The sequence below is a fragment of the Sus scrofa genome, chromosome 4, assembly GCF_054392235.1.
Source record: "Sus scrofa isolate SSC_HxYL_T2T_F1_AM1 chromosome 4, Sscrofa_HxYL_maternal_Yorkshire_Landrace_v2.0, whole genome shotgun sequence".
Taxonomy (NCBI): Eukaryota; Metazoa; Chordata; class Mammalia; order Artiodactyla; family Suidae; genus Sus; species Sus scrofa.
The window spans coordinates 123,601,291-123,620,234 of NC_139386.1; the positions used below are offsets into that span (position 1 = coordinate 123,601,291).

General features: G+C 38.9%; 1 protein-coding gene across 11 annotated transcripts in view; it reads left to right on the forward strand.

Annotated features, from left to right (window-relative positions):
- Positions 1–18,944, forward strand: part of FRRS1 (ferric chelate reductase 1) — a 103,288-nt gene that overhangs the window by 37,068 nt on the left and 47,276 nt on the right. The window contains exon 1 of one of the 11 annotated variants that reach the window (XM_085020242.1): positions 11,102–11,160. The exons of 9 other annotated variants lie outside the window; for them this stretch is intronic. The gene's annotated coding sequence lies outside the window, so the exon portion shown is untranslated. Of the gene's footprint in view, positions 1–11,101; positions 11,161–12,499; positions 12,531–18,944 lie in introns of those variants that run through there. One more of the 11 variants, XM_021088479.2, reaches the window with a different exon arrangement.

Sequence of the window (18,944 nt, forward strand, 5' to 3'; positions counted from 1 at the left end):
TTCCATATGCCACAGGTGTGGCTGTAGAAAGAAAAAAATTAAATATTGGAAAAGTGACCCAGGGTGTATGTATATAAACAGATATTTATAAATGTTGGTCATAATAATACAAGAGCAGAATTAAGCAGAGTGTCCAAAATAGGAGATAAAAGATAAAATTCTTTCCCTAACAGACCTTACATCCTAGCAGATGAGATAGCCAATACGTAAATAAATAAATGTGTAAACATAATGTCAGGTCGTGATAAGTTCTGTGAAGAAATTAAAGCAAGGTAGGGGTAGAGAGTTAAAAGGAGCTCTATTGTAGATACAGTAGTGTGATGGCCCATCTTATGTGTCAGCTTTGCTGGGCTACAATCCCCAGTTATTCAGTCAAACGCCAATCTAGATGTTGCTGTGAAGGTATTTTGTAGATGTGATTCAAGTCCACAATCAACTGACTTTCAGTAAGGGAGGTTTTCCTAGATAATAATCTGGGTGAGCATGATGCAATGATGAGCGTGGTAAAAGGCCTTAAAATCAGAGGCTTCCTGAAGAAGGAGAGAGTCCAGCTGTCGGAAAGAGAGAGAAAACTTGAAAGAAATTTGTTATTTCTAAGACCATGTTATCTTAGAGTTTTATTAACTGAGGGAGGGGCCACATTTTGAATCAGATATGTTTTTTTAAACTGAAGTTTGGTTGAGGTGCAAGATTAAGTTATAAGTGTACAACTTAGTTATGGATAATTTTTAAAGGTTATGCTTCATTTGTAGTTTTTATAAAATATTGGCTACATTCCCTGTGTTGTGCATGTATCCTTGTAGCTTATTTATTTTATACACAAATTTGTACCTCTTAATCCCCTACCTCATCTTGCCCCTCCCGCCCCTTCTCCCCACTGTAACCAGTTTGTTTTCTGTATCTGGAATCGCATGTATTTTTACCCTACTTTTAAAGCGCCTTGTTTCAAGTTGCTGCAGTGGTTCTCAAAGTGTAGACCATAGCCTAACAATCTCAGCACTGCTAGGACTCTGATTAGAAATGCACATTTTCTGGCTCACTCCAGTCTTCCTGAATTGGAAACTCTGGAAGTGGGTTTTAGTACTATGTGTTTCAGGGAATCCATCAGGTGATCCTGATGCATATTGAAGCCTGAGAAGCATGAGTCTTAGGAAAAGACTGGTATCATTCCAATGACAAAGACTCTAATACAGCAGCTCTTGGGTCCGTAAGAATCACTCAGTGCTGGTTTAAGGGCAGAGTTCTGCGTGCCTTTCCATAAAGTCTGATCCAGTAGATCTTAGGTGGGCCCAGAAATCTCATTTTAATAAGTAAATCATTCTGATGTGGGAGGCCCATGGGTGACTCTGAGAAACCATGCTCTTTAGTTAGTTGCTACCCTCCAGTTTATTCAAGCTCTGAGCAGCACTGGACATGATAAACCAGGTCACCCACCTTCAGAACCACTTTCTACATTTGGGGACTCACCACTCTCTTGGTTTTCTTCCTACTTTACTGGCCACAATTTCTTTTACTGAATTTGTCTGTTCTTCCCAACCTCTAAATGTTAGTGCCCTCCAAGGCTTATTATTCAGACTTCTTTTTTCCATCCGTGATATTCCATAATGGCCAATGACTCAAATGTATATCTTTAGATATGGTATCAACAGATATGTCCACTTGGATAGCATAATGGCATCTAAAACTTAATATGTTCAGCATTCAACTCTTGCTTTCTACCTTTCAAATTTGATCCTACCCCGTTTCCTACCGATCTTCCCATCCAAGTAGATGCCACCACTTCTAATTTCTTCGTTTCCCCCAGATTTTCTGTCTTTGGATTGATCACATTTTCTTTGTTGATTGGAATTGACTCAAGAGATACAGTTCTGGTTGTTGCTTCCTTTTCTCTCAGAGAGGGTAAAGTTATTAGTTATTCAGGTCAAGAATTTTTCCATTATTCTGTTTTTAAAGTCTTGTTGACATCTTAAAAGAAAACATCCCATTTTAGGATAGAGAAGGGCAGCTTGCCCTCCTGGGGGCAGCAGAGAACTGTGTATTAGAGGTTTAGACCCAGAGAAGGCAGCTGGGAGTCATTAGTTACTAAGCAACTCTCTTAAACACTCAGATAACTGATGTGATCAGTACTCGGCTCTGCCATTGGCTGATGGGAGGTAAGAGACTGGAGGAGAGTATCAGGCAATGCAAATGTGGCTTTCAGAGTTGGGGACCAATGGATGGACATATCAGCCATCACAAAGAGATACCTGTTCCTCTTTGCTCCATAGGGATTAGCAAAGTTTCCTGGAGCATCCATAAACTACTGAAATTGTTACCTTTGTTGACTCCAGCCAGCCTGTCCAATGGCACACTGTCCAGACTGGACTCTTAACTGTCAGTGAATTAGCTTATGCAAAAAATGGACAAATTTCACTATTTCCAACTGCCTAGAGGTTTTTTTTTTTTTGGTTCTTTCCATTCTCTTATATATTCTATTTTTGCCTTTGGCCCTTGATAGTCTAACATCTGCGTGAAGAAGAAGGCCTACATACAAGTATTTTAGGGCAGCAAAATTTGCCACCCCCAAAATGTATTTCTTTGGCATGAAGATTAATTTAGGTTGATTATTTTTAAGAAGCGCAATACTCGAGGAGTCTTTCTTTTACGTTCCCCTTAGCTGATGCCAAAATACTTTAGATAAAGTGTCTGTTCTGAGAATAGAGCTATCGCCAGAGATATTTTTGGCCTAGGTGTGCTGGAAGGGAAACTCAGGAGATCAGCGTCCACTCTGCATGGCCTGGCAAACATTTATTTATCAAACATTTGCTTTCCCATCTCCATGTCATTTACCTCTTGAAAGTCCCCAAATCACTACCCCCAACAGCCTCTTTTGTCTTTAGCTGAAGATAATCTTCAAGATGAGGGTTTAGGCTGTTTTGGCAAGTTGCCCAGTTTTTCTGGGTCTCTGCCATGTGTATATGTTATTAAACTTTTGTTTGATCTTCTCCTGCTGTTCTGTCTCGTGTCAATTTATTTCTTTGATCATCCAGAAGAACCTAGAAGGGTAGAGGAAAATTTCTTCATTTCCAACAATATTGAGAAAGAAGGAACTGATGATTCACTTGGGGACATGTTAAAGCAGTTGATTTCAACATTTGGGCTGTTGTCCACAGTAAGAAATACGGTTTATCTCACAAACCAGGATGTATCTATCATAGATATAACCAGAAAAACTCATGAAACAGCATTTATTTACTTTTACCATATAATGCTCTCTGATATTTTCTATTTTATTTCATTAATACTTTTCTGATAGGGACCACTAAAGATTTTTACAATGGATTATGGATTACATATAAAATATGTAAAAGAGAAAAAGTTGAAGGTCATCTCCAGGTTAAGCTTGAGTGTTGAGGAAAATGGGTGCTGCTAATTGACAAAAATAATGAAGAAATTAGAAAGGGGAGTTGATTAAGTTTCCTGTGTCTGCTGTAACAAATGTGAAAGGAAAATAAAATGGAGTGGTATTGCTAAGAGAGCTCTCAAAATCAGGCAATATCTTGTTTGATCTACTTCCTAGAATAAGGATAATAAAAACAGAAACAAACCATTGGGGCCTAATTAAACTCAAAACTCTTTGCACTGCAAAGGAAACCCTTAAAAAACAAAAAGACAATCCACAGAATGGGAGAAGATCATTGCGAATGCTGGAGCAGACAAGGGTCTGAACTCCAAAATATGCCAACAGCTTATACAACTCAGCAACAAAAAACCCAACAACCCAATTGAAAAATGGGCAAAAGACCTGAATAGACATTTCTCCAAAGAAGGCATACAGATGGCTAGTAGGCACATGAAAAGATGCTTAGCATCACTAATTATTAGAGGAATGCAAATCAAAACTACAATGAGGTACCACCTCACACTGGTCAGAATGGCCATCATTAACAAGTCAACAAATAACAAATGCTGGAGAGGGTATGGAGAAAAGGGTATCCTCCTTCAATGTTGATGGGAATGTAAATTGGTACAAACACTATGGAAAACGGTATGGAGGTTTCTAAGAAAACTAAATGTAGAACTGCCATATGATCCAGCAATCCCACTTCTGGGCATATATCAAGACAAAACTATAATTCAAAAAGATACCTGCACCCCTGTGTTCATTGCAGTACTATTCCCAATAGCCAAGACATAGAAACAACCTAAATGTCCATTGACAGATGGATAGATTAAGAAGATGTGAGATATATATATATATATATATATGAATAAAATGGAATACTACTCAGCCATAAAAAGGATAAAATAATCCCATTTGCAGCAACATGATGCAACTAGAGGTTCTTATACTAAGTAAAATAAGTCAGAAAGACAAATACCATATGATATCACTTATATGTGGAATCTAAAATATGGCACAGGAGTTCCCATTGTGGCTCAGTGGTTAACGAATCCGACTAGGAATCATGAGGTTGCAGGTTCGATCCCTGGCCTTGCTCAGTGGGTTAAGGATCTGGCATTGCCATGAGCTGTGGTGTAGGTTGCAGACACAGCTTGGATCCCGCGTTGCTGTGGCTCTGGCGCAGGCTGGCGGCTACAGCTCCTATTCCACCCCTAGCCTGGGAACCTCCATATGCCACGGGAGCGGCCCAAGAAATGGCAAAGGAAAATAAAAGATAAAATATGGCACAAATAATCCTATCTACAAAACAGAAACAGCCTCTTGGACATGGAGAGCAGACTTGTGGCTTCCAGGGGGGGAGAGGGGAGAGAGTGGGATGGACAGGTAGTTTGGGGTTGGTAGATACAAACTATTATATTTAGAATGGATAAGCAATGGGGTCCTACTGTGTAGCACAGGGAACTATGTCTAATCTCTTAGGGGTAGAACATGATGGAAGATAATATGAGAAAAAGAATATGTGTATATATATATGTGTATGTATGTGTGTATGTATGTATGACTGGGTCACTTTGCTGTATAGCAGAAATCGACAGAACATTGTAAATCAAGTATACTTTATTTTTAAAAAATTAAAAAAAGAGAGCTCTTGGAGTTCCTGTTGTGGCGCAGTAGAAACAAATCCCACTAGGAACAATGAGGTTGAGGGTTTGATCCCTGGCCTCACTCAGTGGGTTAAGGATCCGGTGTTGCTGTGAGCTGTGGTGTAGGTCACAGATGTGGCTCAGATCTGGCATTGCTGTGGCTGTGGTGTAGGCCTGCAGCTGTAGCTCTGATTAGACCCTTAGCCTGGGAACCTCCATATGCCGTGGGTACGGCCCTAAAAAGCAAAAAAAAGAGAGAGCGAGCTCTCAAAAATGAGCTAAGAGGATGGAATCTGGCCTTTAGTTCTTCTTCTTCTTCCTTTTTTTTTTTTTAATGATTTTTATTTTTTCCATTATGGTTGGTTAACAGTGTTCTGTCAATTTCTACTATACAGCAAAGTGACCCAGTCATACACACACACACACACACACACACACACATTTTTCTCACATTATCCTAGATATAGTTCCCTGTGCTATACAGCATGATCTCGTTCCTTATCCACTCTAAATGCAATATTTTGCATCTCTTAACCCCAGACTCCCAGTCTATCCCACTCCCTCCCCTTCCCACTTGGCAACCACAGTCTGTTCTCCAAGTCCATGAGTTTCTTTTCTGTGGAAAGATTCATTTGTGCCATATATTAGATTCCAGATAGAAGTGATATCATACGGTACCTCTTTATGACTTACTTCACTTGAGAGTCTCTAGTTCCATCCATGTTGCTGCAGATGGCATTATTTTGTTCTTTTTTTACTGAGTAGTATTCCGTCATGTATGTATACCACATCTTAATTCATTCATCTGTTGATGGCCGTTTAGGTTGTTTCCATGGCTTGGCTATTGTGAATAGCGCTGCAACAAACCTACAGGTGGATTATCATTGCACAAAAAAGGAAACCATAAAAAAAAAAAAAGACAGCCTACAGAGTGGGAGAAAATAGTTTCAAATGATGCAACTGACAAGGGCTTAATCTCTAAAATATGCAAACAACTTATATAACTCAACAGCAAAAAACCCAACAACCTAATTGAAAAATGGGCAAAAGACCTGAATAGACATTTCTCCAAAGAAGATATACAGACGGCCAAGAGGCACATGAAAAAATGCTTAACATCACTAATTATTAGAGAAATGTAAATCAAAAGTCCTGTGAGGTACCACCTCACACCTGTCAGAATGGCCATCATTAACGAGTCAACAAATAACAAATGCTGGAGAGGATGTGGAGAAAAGGGTACCCACTCACACTGTTGGTGGGAATGTAAATTGGTACAACCACTATGGAAAACAGTAGGGAGGTACCTCAGAAAACTAAATATAGAACTACCATATGACCCAGCAATCCCACTCTTGGGATATATCTGGACAAAACTTTCCTTGAAAAAGACACCTAGCCTTTGATTCTTGTTCTACTCAGGATCTTGTTGGACTGTTCCCCTAGGGTGGCTCTTGGTAGCCTGCCTGTTGGGCCCTTTCTCAAGAGCAGTTCATGATTCCTTGAGGACAGATGTTTCCTGACTCATGTTAGGGTTGGTCTTGGTTCTTTGGCAGCCATGCAGCTTTTGTCTTTGTGGGCCCCTGACTCTTTCTTTTCCCTAAAATCTTCTTTCAGTTTCCCCCAAGTCTTTGTCTTCCAAATTACAATTCATAAGACCCCAAATAAAGCTCTTTGTTCTTTGTAGCCTCCATACTGAGTATTGTTTGATACAATTTAACATCAACTTGGTAACTAAAACAACGGATATTTGTTCTCTCACATTCTGGAGGCCAAATGTCCAAAGTAATATCACTGGGCCAAAGTCAAGATGCTGGGAGAACCACATTCCCTCCAGAGGCTCTTGAGGAGATCTGTTCCTTGTATCTTCCAGCTTCTGGTAGCTGCTGGCATCCTTCTCCACTCTTTACCTCCGGGGTCCCGTTGTCTTCTCCTCTTCTTTTGCATGTAATTTCCTGCCTTTCTTTTAGGAACACTTGTGATTGCAATTAGGGCGCCAAGATAATCTATCTCAATATTCTTTTTTTAATGTTATCATTTTTATTTATTTATTTATTTATTTATTTATTTATTTTCACTTCTACTATAATAAAGCTCTTGATGTGTCCTCCTCTTTTTCTTCTGGAGTGGGATATCTTTTTTAAGGTTTCCAGTCCATTTGGGTGAAGAGTGCTCAGTCTTTAGTTGTGAATTTTGTTGTTTTTAGGAGAGAAGTTGAGCTCCAGTCCTTCTATTCCGCTATCTTCTATCTCAATATTCTTAACTCAATGATATCTGCACCTCCCTGCCCCCTTTTTTGACTTTGTAAGGTATCATTCATAGGTTCCAGGGATTAGGATGTAGATAATATTTTTGGAGGCCATCATTCAGCCTGCTATAAGGGTTGGCAGAGGAGAAAATAGAGTGACTTCTGTTTTTGAATGGTGAGATGTTCGTTATCTTAAAAAGCAGGAAAACAGTACTTGAATTTATTGTTATATAAAGGGTTGCTATTTTATATTGGGTGCTTATTCACATCAAGGAGAGAGTTGAAGCTCTAAAAGTGGAGGTGTTCATGCAAGTCCAAACCAAACTCATCTTCATAAAACATACATTGTTGGGTTTTGGACAAAGAGCATGCTCAAATCAGGTGTCTGGAAAGCTAGGACTGTGTGTCCACAGGAGTAATTATACTCCTGTCCCTCCCTCCCTCCCTTCCTTCCTTCTTTCCTCCCTCCTTCCCATTCTCCCTTTCTTTCTTTCCTTCTTTCCTTCCTTCTTTCTTTCCTTCTTTCCTTCCTTCCTTCTTTCTTTCTTTCCTTCCTTCCTTCCTTGCTTCCTTCCTTCCTCCCTCCCTCCACCTAAGAAATCATAATATATATTAGACTAGATGCACAACCACTTTGTACAAATAGAAGTCAGTATCTAGCACAATATCTGCCGTATAGTAGGTGCTTGATTAAATATTTATTGGATGATTGTGATAAATTTAAGTGACCTTCACCTAATTTTTTTTTTCTGTTCCTCTTCTTGTCCACCAGAAAAGTGCATTCAGAATTCGTCATGGGAGTTCCCATTGTGGCTCAGTGGTTAATGAATCTGACTAGGATCCATGAGGTTGCAGGTTCGATCCCTGGCCTCCCTCAGTAGGTTAAGGATCTGGCATTGCCGTGAGAGGGGGTGTAGGTCACAGGCACAGCTCAGATCTGACGTGGCTGTGGCTGTGGTGTAGGCCAGAGGCTACAGCTCCCGTTCAATCCCTAGCCTGGGAACTTCCATATGCGCCGGGTGCAGCCCTAAAAAAGACAAAAATAAATAAATAAATAAATAATATTTAAAAAAAAAGAGGAATTTGCCATGAAGACCTTACAGAATATATATAGTTCTGGTTGTAACCCCTTATTTTCAGTCTTAGAGTAGGAAAAACAAAGAGCGGAAGTGACTTGTCCAGGATGATCCAGTGTTCTTTTCACCACATTCCGTTGCCTTTTTCATTTGTTTTAAACTGAGGAAGAATAATATGGTTAAAATAGTGTAGTATTTGAGGTCTTTACCCTGTTGGTATTTATTTTCTTTAAAAGCAAAGTGTTTCATTCCATCGGGGCCCAGAGTGATTCATCTAATCATAGCCTTACACGGTGGGCCCATTCTTATACCATGCATGTGCTTCCTGCTGCAGCTTTGGAAACATGTAGTGGCATTTTTTGGATTATCATTATTAATGGGTAGAGGCGGACTGGTGGTATTTAATACCTGGGGTGATGAAATGCCTTGACATTCTCCAAGAGCAGAATGCTGTGTCACAACAAGGAAATATCTCATTTGAAAAGAGTTACCAGAAAGCAGTGTCCTAGCCCACAAAGAGTTATCCTCTATTGTCATGACTTCAGATCATCTCCAAGGGTTTTTTAGTGGAAAAGAATTATGGTGAAAATAAAAACATTTTTTGAAGAGATTAATTTTACCGATAAGTCAAAACTGAGTCTCAGTAATAATGCTAGTTAGTTTTTGAAGACACAGATAGTTCTAGCCAAGGATATGGGTGAAGTGGCAGATATTCTTCAGGATCATTGATCATAAAGTTTTCACATTATTTCAAATAATTTAGGTAATAGGCTGTGTGTAGAGGAGCATAATGTGAAGTGACCTTGAACTGGTGGGTAAGAAAAATATGAAGAAGAATGTTGCTGCTACTAATCTAATGCTGAGAATAGTTTTGAGTTGTCAGAGAACATGTAAAATATGGATTTAGTTACCAGAGTTTGGACAGACATTCATGGATAATTTTGGAACAGTTTCGTATTGCGAAGTGCTTATTGGAAGATGGGGCATTTCATTTATAAAACTTTTTTTTCTTTTAAGTACTGTTTATTAAATACCTTTGTGCCAGCTGTGATGATTTACGGATATTATTTCATTTGACCATTTGTCTATGGAATCTGGATGTTCATTCATTCAGTAATCAGTAGTAAGTGAAAATTTTTTGGGTATGAGAATTACATGATGTGAGTTATGCTTTAGAAAGATTAACATGATAGCCTGTGGAATGGCTAATTAGGTTGATGAGAAACTGGAGGCACTTAGTAGATAATGACCATAGTCCAGTTGAGAACTAATGAGGACATAATCCAGAATGATAGCAGTGGAGATAGAGAAGGGAAGTGAATTTGGATGAGATGGACATAATTAAAGACTGAGTCCATTTTATCTTTTTTTTTTTTTTTTTGTCTTTTGTTGTTGTTGCTATTTCTTGGGCCGCTCCCGCGGCATATGGAGGTTCCCAGGCTAGGGGTTGAATCGGAGCTGTAGCCACCGGCCTACGCCAGAGCCACAGCAACGCGGGATCCGAGCCGCGTCTGCAACCTACACCACAGCTCCCGGCAACGCCGGATCGTTAACCCACTGAGCAAGGGCAGGGACCGAACCCGCAACCTCATGGTTCCTAGTCGGATTCGTTAACCACTGCGCCACGACGGGAACTCCCGACTGAGTCCATTTTAGACAGTGTGTTTGGATTTATTGAGTTGAGGCAGGGTCCACTCTATTGGAGAGGTTCTACTTGAATATAATTTTTGATGAAATGCTGACTATAATAGGAAGGGAAAATTTATAAGTTTGGTCCATCAGACCTCATTCAGACTTGGCAGTGAGGCTCAGTGTAGAGTTTAGTACCTCTGGCTTAGAACTGTGTCTGCCACTTTTCTCTGCCTGCCCTTGGCCGTTTATTTAGCCAGGCACATCCTTAGCCTTCTCAGCTGCAGAATGTCTATAACAAATACCTCTCACCTAGAGTCCTTGTGAGACTTAGATAGGACAATACATATGTCTTGGTCAAAAGGGAAGCTCAACAGAGGGTTATTACTGTTTTTGTATACTTTATTTGCCTTATTCATGCTTATTCTTTCATGAGTGCACAGTGTAGTTTTTCTCAATAGCTGCATGATGTGTTATATGATATTGTGACAGATTGAATGTAGAAGCAGATATGAGAAGCCAGCTGTCTTCCATTAACCCCAGCACAGAAGAGAGCTATAAAGATTTAGACTACTCTTTTCACTAAATTCTTTTTTTTTTTAATTTATTGGGGAATAGTTGACTTAAAAAGTTATGTTAATTTCAGATGTACAGCAAAATCAGTTATCCATATACATATATCCATTCTTTTTCAGATTCTTTTCTCATATAGGTTACTGCACAGTATTGAGTAGGTTTCCCTGTGCTATACAGTAGGTCCTTATTACCTGTCTACTTGTACATAGTATTTTCATTAAATTCTTATTTTTGAAAAACAGTCATAGAAGCCATAGTAAAAGATATATCAACATATAGTGAGTTCATTATTGTCATTTAAATTTGTGGAATTTGTGAGTTAGTATTTAAATATTTCTCACTTTTAATTTTTAGTACAATAGATGTTGACAGATATCAGCCCCATAGCCAAATATCCCTTTGGGAGTGCAATAATTTATAGGAGTTGCAAATGTGTACTGAAATTTTAAAAAAAATTGCAGACTGCTAATTTAGAGGTATGAGAGTGGGATCCAATAGGATAGTATCTGCTTCGCAGAGTCCAAGGTCCATTGAACACTTTAATGAATTTGGTTTCCTTTCTGGCAGCTGGGAAGCAGCTGATGATGAAGGAGCCTGGTAGAGGTGAGCTTCTGGGAGGGAGTGATAAGGGGGATTAAACTGGGGACTTCAAGGGAAATGATAGGCCTGGAGAGGGTGGTTTTAGATAGAGCTAAGCCTCTCCATTCAGTTCTTTCTACAAAATACCATACTGCCTTCTAAAAGCGCTTTAGGTTGAAAGATTATGACCATATATTCTAAGAATTATTCGTTTTATAGACTTTTTATCATGCTTTTGGTATGCAAAGTGTCCACTGGGGACTCTTCCTGGAAAGAGACTAATTATAACTGCAGAAAGTTATGTCACCACCTGAAGCTTTTTGTGGAAGGACTGAGGGTTCAACTGACTTTGTTTCAGCTCATTCACATTCCAAGCAGCTTTAGGATAGAAAACCAGAACTGGGTTTTCCTTATTTAAAGCCTGCCTCTAAGATCCTGTAGAGGGGCTTTTGTTATTTGTGACAAGTTCCTAAGGGAAAAGATTAACACCCTGGTGTTGTCTCCCCTCTCCAAAAGGTTTTAGAGAATTTACTACTGTGGTTTGCCCACCAGTGATCACAGGTCAAGGCGAATGGGACAAAGCCCATTTTCCAGTCTGCGCGTATTAGTCATAGTCTGAAGTGGAGTGTTTAATATTTTCAGAACATTGTCTTTTCCTAGCTCTGAAAATTTTCTTTTGAAAAAGAATCTTGGGAAAAACAAAGGCTAAAGACTTAGGAACAAAAACAAACAAAACTACTAAATTCCAAAGTAAATTTTGAATAATAAAAGAATTCCTTGGCATTATGTCATTTATACTTTCAAAAGTTTCAGTTCTATGCAGTCTGATGCTATTACTCCTTTTGTAATTAATTGAAATAGTTTGCTAAATGCTGTTATTTCCTAAATGGGGTGCCAGATAAAATAGTAAATTTGAATTTCAGAAAAACAATGAACCATTTTTAAACATAATATTGCAAATATTGCATAGGATGATATTTATATTAAAGAATGACCAGTTGTTTATCTGAAATTTGAATTTAACATCCTATACTTTAATTCGCTAAATTTGGCAACCCTTACCTAAGCACAAATAGGTTCTTTTGTTTGTCTTTATTTAGTACTATATACAACAGGTTGTATTTTCAAATGGTTTTGTCGTTAAAGACAAAAACTTAATTTTCTCAGCGAAACAATTATTTGTTGGTAAAAAGTGTTCGTTCGTGTAAAACAGAACCCTTAATTCTCAGAAATGGAGTCCTAAAACTAGCGCTGGCCTGGCAAATCCAGTTTTGCCGCTTAGTTAGAGAAACGTTCCCTTCTCATTATGGGTAAACTGGCTCCACCCAGCTGCTGAAAAGAGAGACAAGTTGCAACAAAACCGGAAGTTAGATAGGCTGTCTTTGCTTCTCAAGGTAAGTGTCGCTTGTTTTCTTTGGGTCAGAACTCTTTGCAAAGCGTTTGAAAATTGAATTTAGCGCGGCGACGGTACTGAGAGAGGGCGCCTGTGCTGACCCCCGGCGGTCAGCGACGCGGGGTGGATGCCTTGTTAACAAAGCATAGTCTGGAGCTTGTGAGCTTGTGTTGAGCTAATGAGTGTTCACGAAGGAGTTAGGTTAATAATATGTCCCATGACTTTGACCAAAGAGCTTTAATCCCATGAAAAGGGTAATTGTAAGTAGACACGTGTTTGAGATCATGAAAAGCATGGACTTTATTCATGCATTAGTGGTTTTTTTGTTTTTTTGTTTTTTAATTTTAGCTATGGAAACTCCCTTCTACATTTAAACCTAATGACATAATTACCTATATGAAGGTTACTTAGAACTTTATTTGGTTTTTAAAGTATTTTGTAATTTAGGAATCTTAGTTCCCCCTACTCCTCCACCTTGGGTTTGCCTTTAGAATTTCAGAGAGTCTCTGAGGTGACTAGATGTTATCTCTGCCCTTAATTTTACTTCTTGTCCTGCTGCCCTAGGGGCAAAGGGAAGTTTTCGATTTTTAAATGTAGTATTAGGAATATTTCTCTACAAAGCTAAACTTTTTAGTTCAGATATTTTCTTTTTTCTCTGAATTAAAAAGTGGAAAGATTTGAGTATTGTGTTTGGATAGCGAAGAGGTGGGAGGCTAAAATTTGGTTTATTGATTTATTGAAAACCATGAGTTAGACTTTTTAAAGGATGGTTTCGTTTAAAGAGATGAGTTCTCCTAAGTCTTTTTTTTTTAAGATTTTTTTTAAATGTCCGTTTTACCTAGAATTTAATTCTGTTACCTTGACATCTACGGTTTTTATTTTATTTATTTTAATTTTTTTGTCTTTTTGCTATTTCTTTGGGCCGCTCCCGCGGCATATGGAGGTTCCCAGGCTAGGGGTCGAATCGGAGCTGCAGCCACCAGCCTACGCCAGAGCCACAGCAACTCGGGATCTGAGCCACGTCTGCAACCTACACCACAGCTCATGGCAACGCCGGAACCTTAACCCACTGAGCAAGGGCAGGGACCGAACCCGCAACCTCATGGTTCCTAGTCGGATTCGTTAACCACTGCGCCACGACGGGAACTCCCTTTTTTTTTTTTGGCATTTCTTGGGTTGCTCCCGCGGCATATGGAGAGTCCCAGGCTAGGGGTCTAATCAAAGCTGTAGCTGCCAGCCTAACTGCCAGAGCCACAGCAACACAGGATCCGAGCCGCGTCTGCAACCTACACCGCAGCTCAGGCAACACTGGATCATTAACTCACTGAGCAAGTGCAGGGACTGAACCCACTGAGCAAGGGCAGGGACCGAACCCGCAACCTCATGGTTCCTAGTTGGATTCGTTAACCACTGCACCATGACGGGAACTCCAAGTCTTATAATAAGTCAATATGTTGATGCTTTTGGCTGGCTATACCTCCTATTTCACACCTGTCCACTTCAGTAACATCAGATTTTCTGGAAATCACATATTGCATCACATTGAAAGCTTGCTTTCAAGGTCGCCTGGTAGTCATTATGAAAGGACATCAAGAAATAGGATGGCTTTGCTGCCTCCAGGAATTTGCCTTAAGGCAAATGAACCATTTGGGGCAGAAAAGTGGTGAAATTTTTTATTAGCAAAAACCAAAGCTTTTGGAGCCTTAGAGAGAGGAGGCTGATTAATTTAAGATTTGTGGAATTAGGCAAGATTCCATGAAAAAGATTTTAATGAAAGACGTGGTGTATGGTGGGCAGTGTGCTAGAATTTTTTTTTTTTTTTTTTTTTGTCTTTTTAGGGCCCCACTTGAGGCATATGGAGGTTCCCAGGCTATGGGTTGAATCAGAACTGCAGCCCCTGGCCTACATCAAAGCCACAGCAGATCTGAGCCGCATCTGCCACCTACACCAAAGCTCACAGCAACGCTGGATCGATCCTTTAACCCATTGAACAGAAAGGCCAGGGATTGAACCTTCGTCCTCATGGATACTAGTCAGATTTGTTTCTCCTGAGCCACATGAGAACTCCTCTATTCTAGATGTTTCGAAGATGTTATTTTGTTTCATCTTCACCAGGGTCCTTGATATTGGTATCATTGTCTCTAACTAAATGAGAAATTTAAGGCCGCATGAGGTTAAATAATTCACCAAGGTCAGTCAACACTAAGGTGGTACCTGCTGGATTCAAACTTAGGGCTGGTGTGATTTCAAAGTCCTTACTGCGTACTGCCTCGTAGGACAGACTATTTGATGGTGTTTTAAAGGGATCTTAAAAGAAGAGTAGAGGTTTTATTTATTAAAATGCGAACGCATAAAAACAGTAAAATAACATAGAATAACATAGACTAAAAATAGAAAAATGAAAAAATTATAAACATCTTACAATTCATTTAAAGTGTTTCTTTACAGTCTTCATATAAGCATGTTTTGTAGTGTTTTTTAAATTATAAAGCACTATATGCTTAACAAAGACATGTAATGCAAAGAGGATTAAGAAGTCCATTCTTCCCATATTGAAAACGCTGTCTTACAGGTAACCACTAATGAGAGTGTTTAAAGCTCGGTGTAAAAGTTTTTCTTTTCCCTTTCTTTTTATATATACTTGATACATTACGTATCATTTTGTAATCTGCTTGCTTTCATTTCTCATTGTGGCATGAGTATGTTTCCACCTAAATACATGCAGATTCACGTTTTAGGATTTTTGTGAAGCAAGTACTTGCAAAGCACTTAAAAAACGCCTAGCTCCTAGAAAGCCGTCAGTAATTATTAGCTGTTATTTTTCTCGTTGTCTACTTTATCTCTTTCTTTTAAATGGGCATACAGTATTTTAGAGTTTGGATATAGCCTAGTATGTTTTTGTAACTACCTAAATTGTCTTAAGTGTTTGCTATTACAGGTAATCCTTGAATAATTGCATGGGGTTTTCTTTTTCAAAAAATTGAAGTATAGTTGACTTATATTAGCTTCAGGTGTACAACACAGTAATTTGAATTTTTATGTAATATACTCCATACAAAGTTATTATAAAATAACTGCATAAAATACTCCATACAAAGTTATTATAAAATAACTACATAAAATACTCCATACAAAGTTATTATAAAATGACTGTATTCCTTGTGCTGCACATTGTGGTTTTTTTTTTTTTTTTTTTTTTTGGTAGGATACATTCCTAGAAGTGAAATTCCTTGCTTAAAGATTAAACATATTTTAGTTTAGTAGGAAACTGTCAAACTTCCTCCAAAAATATCTTGACAATTTATACCCTTTATTTCTCCATATCCTTGCTTATATTGGATATTATCAGGCTTTTACCTTTTGCATGAAATGATAGGCACTGTACATTTGTCTTGTTGACTAGAAGTGTGTTGACAGGCCACCATCAAAATAGGAAAGTCAGATGCAAAAATAATGAGTTTTTTTTTTAGGGCCACACTTGCGACATAGGGAGGTTCCTCCCAGGGTAGGGGTCCAGTCAGAGATGTAGCTGCTTGCCTATGCCATAGCCACAGCAACACGGGATCTGAGCCGCATCTTCAACCTACACCACAGCTTATGGCAACACTGGATCCTTGACCCACTGAATGAGGCCAGGGTCCAAACCCACATCTTCATGGGTCGTAATTGGGTTTGTTAACCACTGAGCCATGAAGGGAACTCCATGAATATCATTTTTGAAAAATTTAACTCATTGTTATCTAAACAGAAATCTATATATAGTTGGAAATTTGAGTCAAAGCATTGTGGAGATGCAGGGTGGTGGCCATTGAAAGATTTGGGAAATATCATTTGGGGGTGGTGCTTGAGGCTCTGGAAGGGATAGCCAAGGGGGAAAGTCTTGGGGATGAGTATCTTCATGTAAAGGTCATGAAGAGGAACCAGACTTAATTGTAACAATTTTTGCAATGAGTATTTCTAACATTTGACCTTGAATGTAGGTAGGCTATTTTTTATTGCTCTCCAAAGTCCATTCTCACTTTTTTCTTTCTACCTTTAGTTCTTTTATTGATCCCATTCAAACTGTGCTCACTCTGAATCCCTTACTTACTAACCGTGTCAGCTTTAAGTGTCTGATGTGAAATCGGATGGCTTCGTGGTTAAAACCTTGGAGTACTTTTCACCACTCATTTGGTGTGGCCCTAGCAAGAATCTTAGTCAGTGCCCTGTTTTACGTGTTGGGACAGAAGTACCCCCCATATCTTTTGAGGAATGTGTGCTAAGTCCTTGACTTGATGCCTGATGTGTTGTAAGCCTTCAGCTCTTCTATGAGATTCTCCTGTACCTCTAAATCTCTACAGTGGAAATTTTTTCCTGTTCTATCCCTATGTGATCTTAGGCAGTGGTTTGTACAATCTCCATGAGCTTCAATTTCCATGCAACAAAAAACCTTCCCCCCCCGACAAGGATTAGGGTTCATACATGTAAAGCAGGTAACTGTGTTGACTGGAATAGAACAGACATTCGGTAAATGGTAACATCGTTTAAATGATAGATTAATAGTATATACTTTGGTTTCATCTATTAATTTTGTGTTTTTAGAGAAGGGTCCATTCCGCTTAGTACCTAACAGTGTTTTGAGGACAGGACTATAGTGGGGGTCATGCTCTATATGTATTAAGATATTTGCTTGAGTCATTTTTCGAGAGCAAATAAGGACGAGTTATTTTCTGAGGATGCCGTGATGAGGGGATCCGAATTAGGTTGGAGAGCTCCCCGTTCCCTTTGCTTCAGTGGTTTTCCCTCTACCTCTCCTTTTACTTTTTCTTGCTTCCATTTAAAGTCTAAATTCTTTTTCAGAATTATTTTTGGCCATTTTAAGTTGTCAAACCTGACAGATCTCAAATTGGTATTCAGTATGCCATTTTTTATGCTCTTTGTTTTTTAGAACCTTCTCTGAAAATGTCATAACTCCTATTGTTAATTTAAAAAATCATTTTTCTCTATGTTTCCTGCTGTGAAAATGGAGTCTGAAACGTTTTAATCTGGGGACGTGGAAATACTTGACCTATTTTTCAGTTTCCCTATAATTTAAGATTCAGCTATCAAAGTCAGTTTAACTCTGGATGTAGAAGTTTTCTATGAAGGTAAAGTTAAATTACTGGAAAGAAGGAAAGCAAATTTTCTGAAATATTTCAGAAAGCTTGAACAAATTAAATGCAGATAAAATAAATATATGAAAACCTCAGTTGTCTAACCACAGCAGTGTTCAAAAGAAATTAGCACATACTGGTGATATGGAAGATTAATAGTGATGACAAATAATGACAATTACCACTTATTGACAAGTTAGTGTTTTTAGGCATTGAAATAGTTGTTTTTATATCCATTCTTTCAAGAGCTTTGGTTCTATGAAAGAAATCTCTGCATTGTTTCTCAGACTCTTAGAGTGCACCCAACATTCTGAATTAAGTAGGCCAATTTGGAGTTCACCTTTGTCGCAGTAAACCCCCATTTGCATTGTTCATTGTGAAATTTGGATCCTTGCTGTATCTGTTTACTTTCCACATCCCTCTGTCTTCAAGGAGGGAGCAGTGATGTTGAGTGAAGAGAATGCAGATGTTGCATTTAGATTTAGGTTCTAACTCTAAGAGTGTGCATGATTTAGGGTACACTCCCGGTCTCAGTATCTTTGTCTCTAAAAATGGATTATATAAGATATAGTAGCTACCAGACTGTCATCAAATACCTGGTACTTTCTTGCTTTTCTTTTTAGGGATGCACCTGGGGCATATGGAGGTTCTCAGGCTAGGGGTCAAATCAGAGCTGTGGCTGCCAGTCTACACCACAGCCACAGCAACATGGGATCCAAGCCACATCTGCAGCCTACACAGCAGCTCACTGCAATGCTGGATCCCCAACCCAGGGGTTGAACACGAATCCTCATGGATGCTAGTTGGATTCGTTTCCGTTGCACCACAAGGGGAACTCCCAATACTTATTTCTTTTTCTTCTTCACACTGTCACCTTTCTTTCCCTCTTTATTGTGACACCGTAATCATTTCCATATTATTATAGAAATTTTACTGCTTCCTGTATATCTACATGCTTAGTTTTAACTTTTCTGACTTTATCAATCTTATCCTTCTATGGTTCTAGCTACTTTCCTAAAACTTTTTCTGCCAGACTCTGCCACTCTACAAGTGAATACTATTTGTACCTCCCACTCCAGTCCTTTTAGGTTTTGGTCACAGGCCTGCCAGGTTTGCCCCAGATCCTAGATGAAATGATGAAATTACACATGTGCTGTGTCTCAGAATTAATTTCTTTTTTTGTTTGTTTGTTTTTTGTCTTTTACCTTTTCTAGGGCTGTTCCTGCGGCATATGGAGGTTCCCAGGCTAGGGGTCTAATCGGAGCTGTAGCTGCCAGCCTACA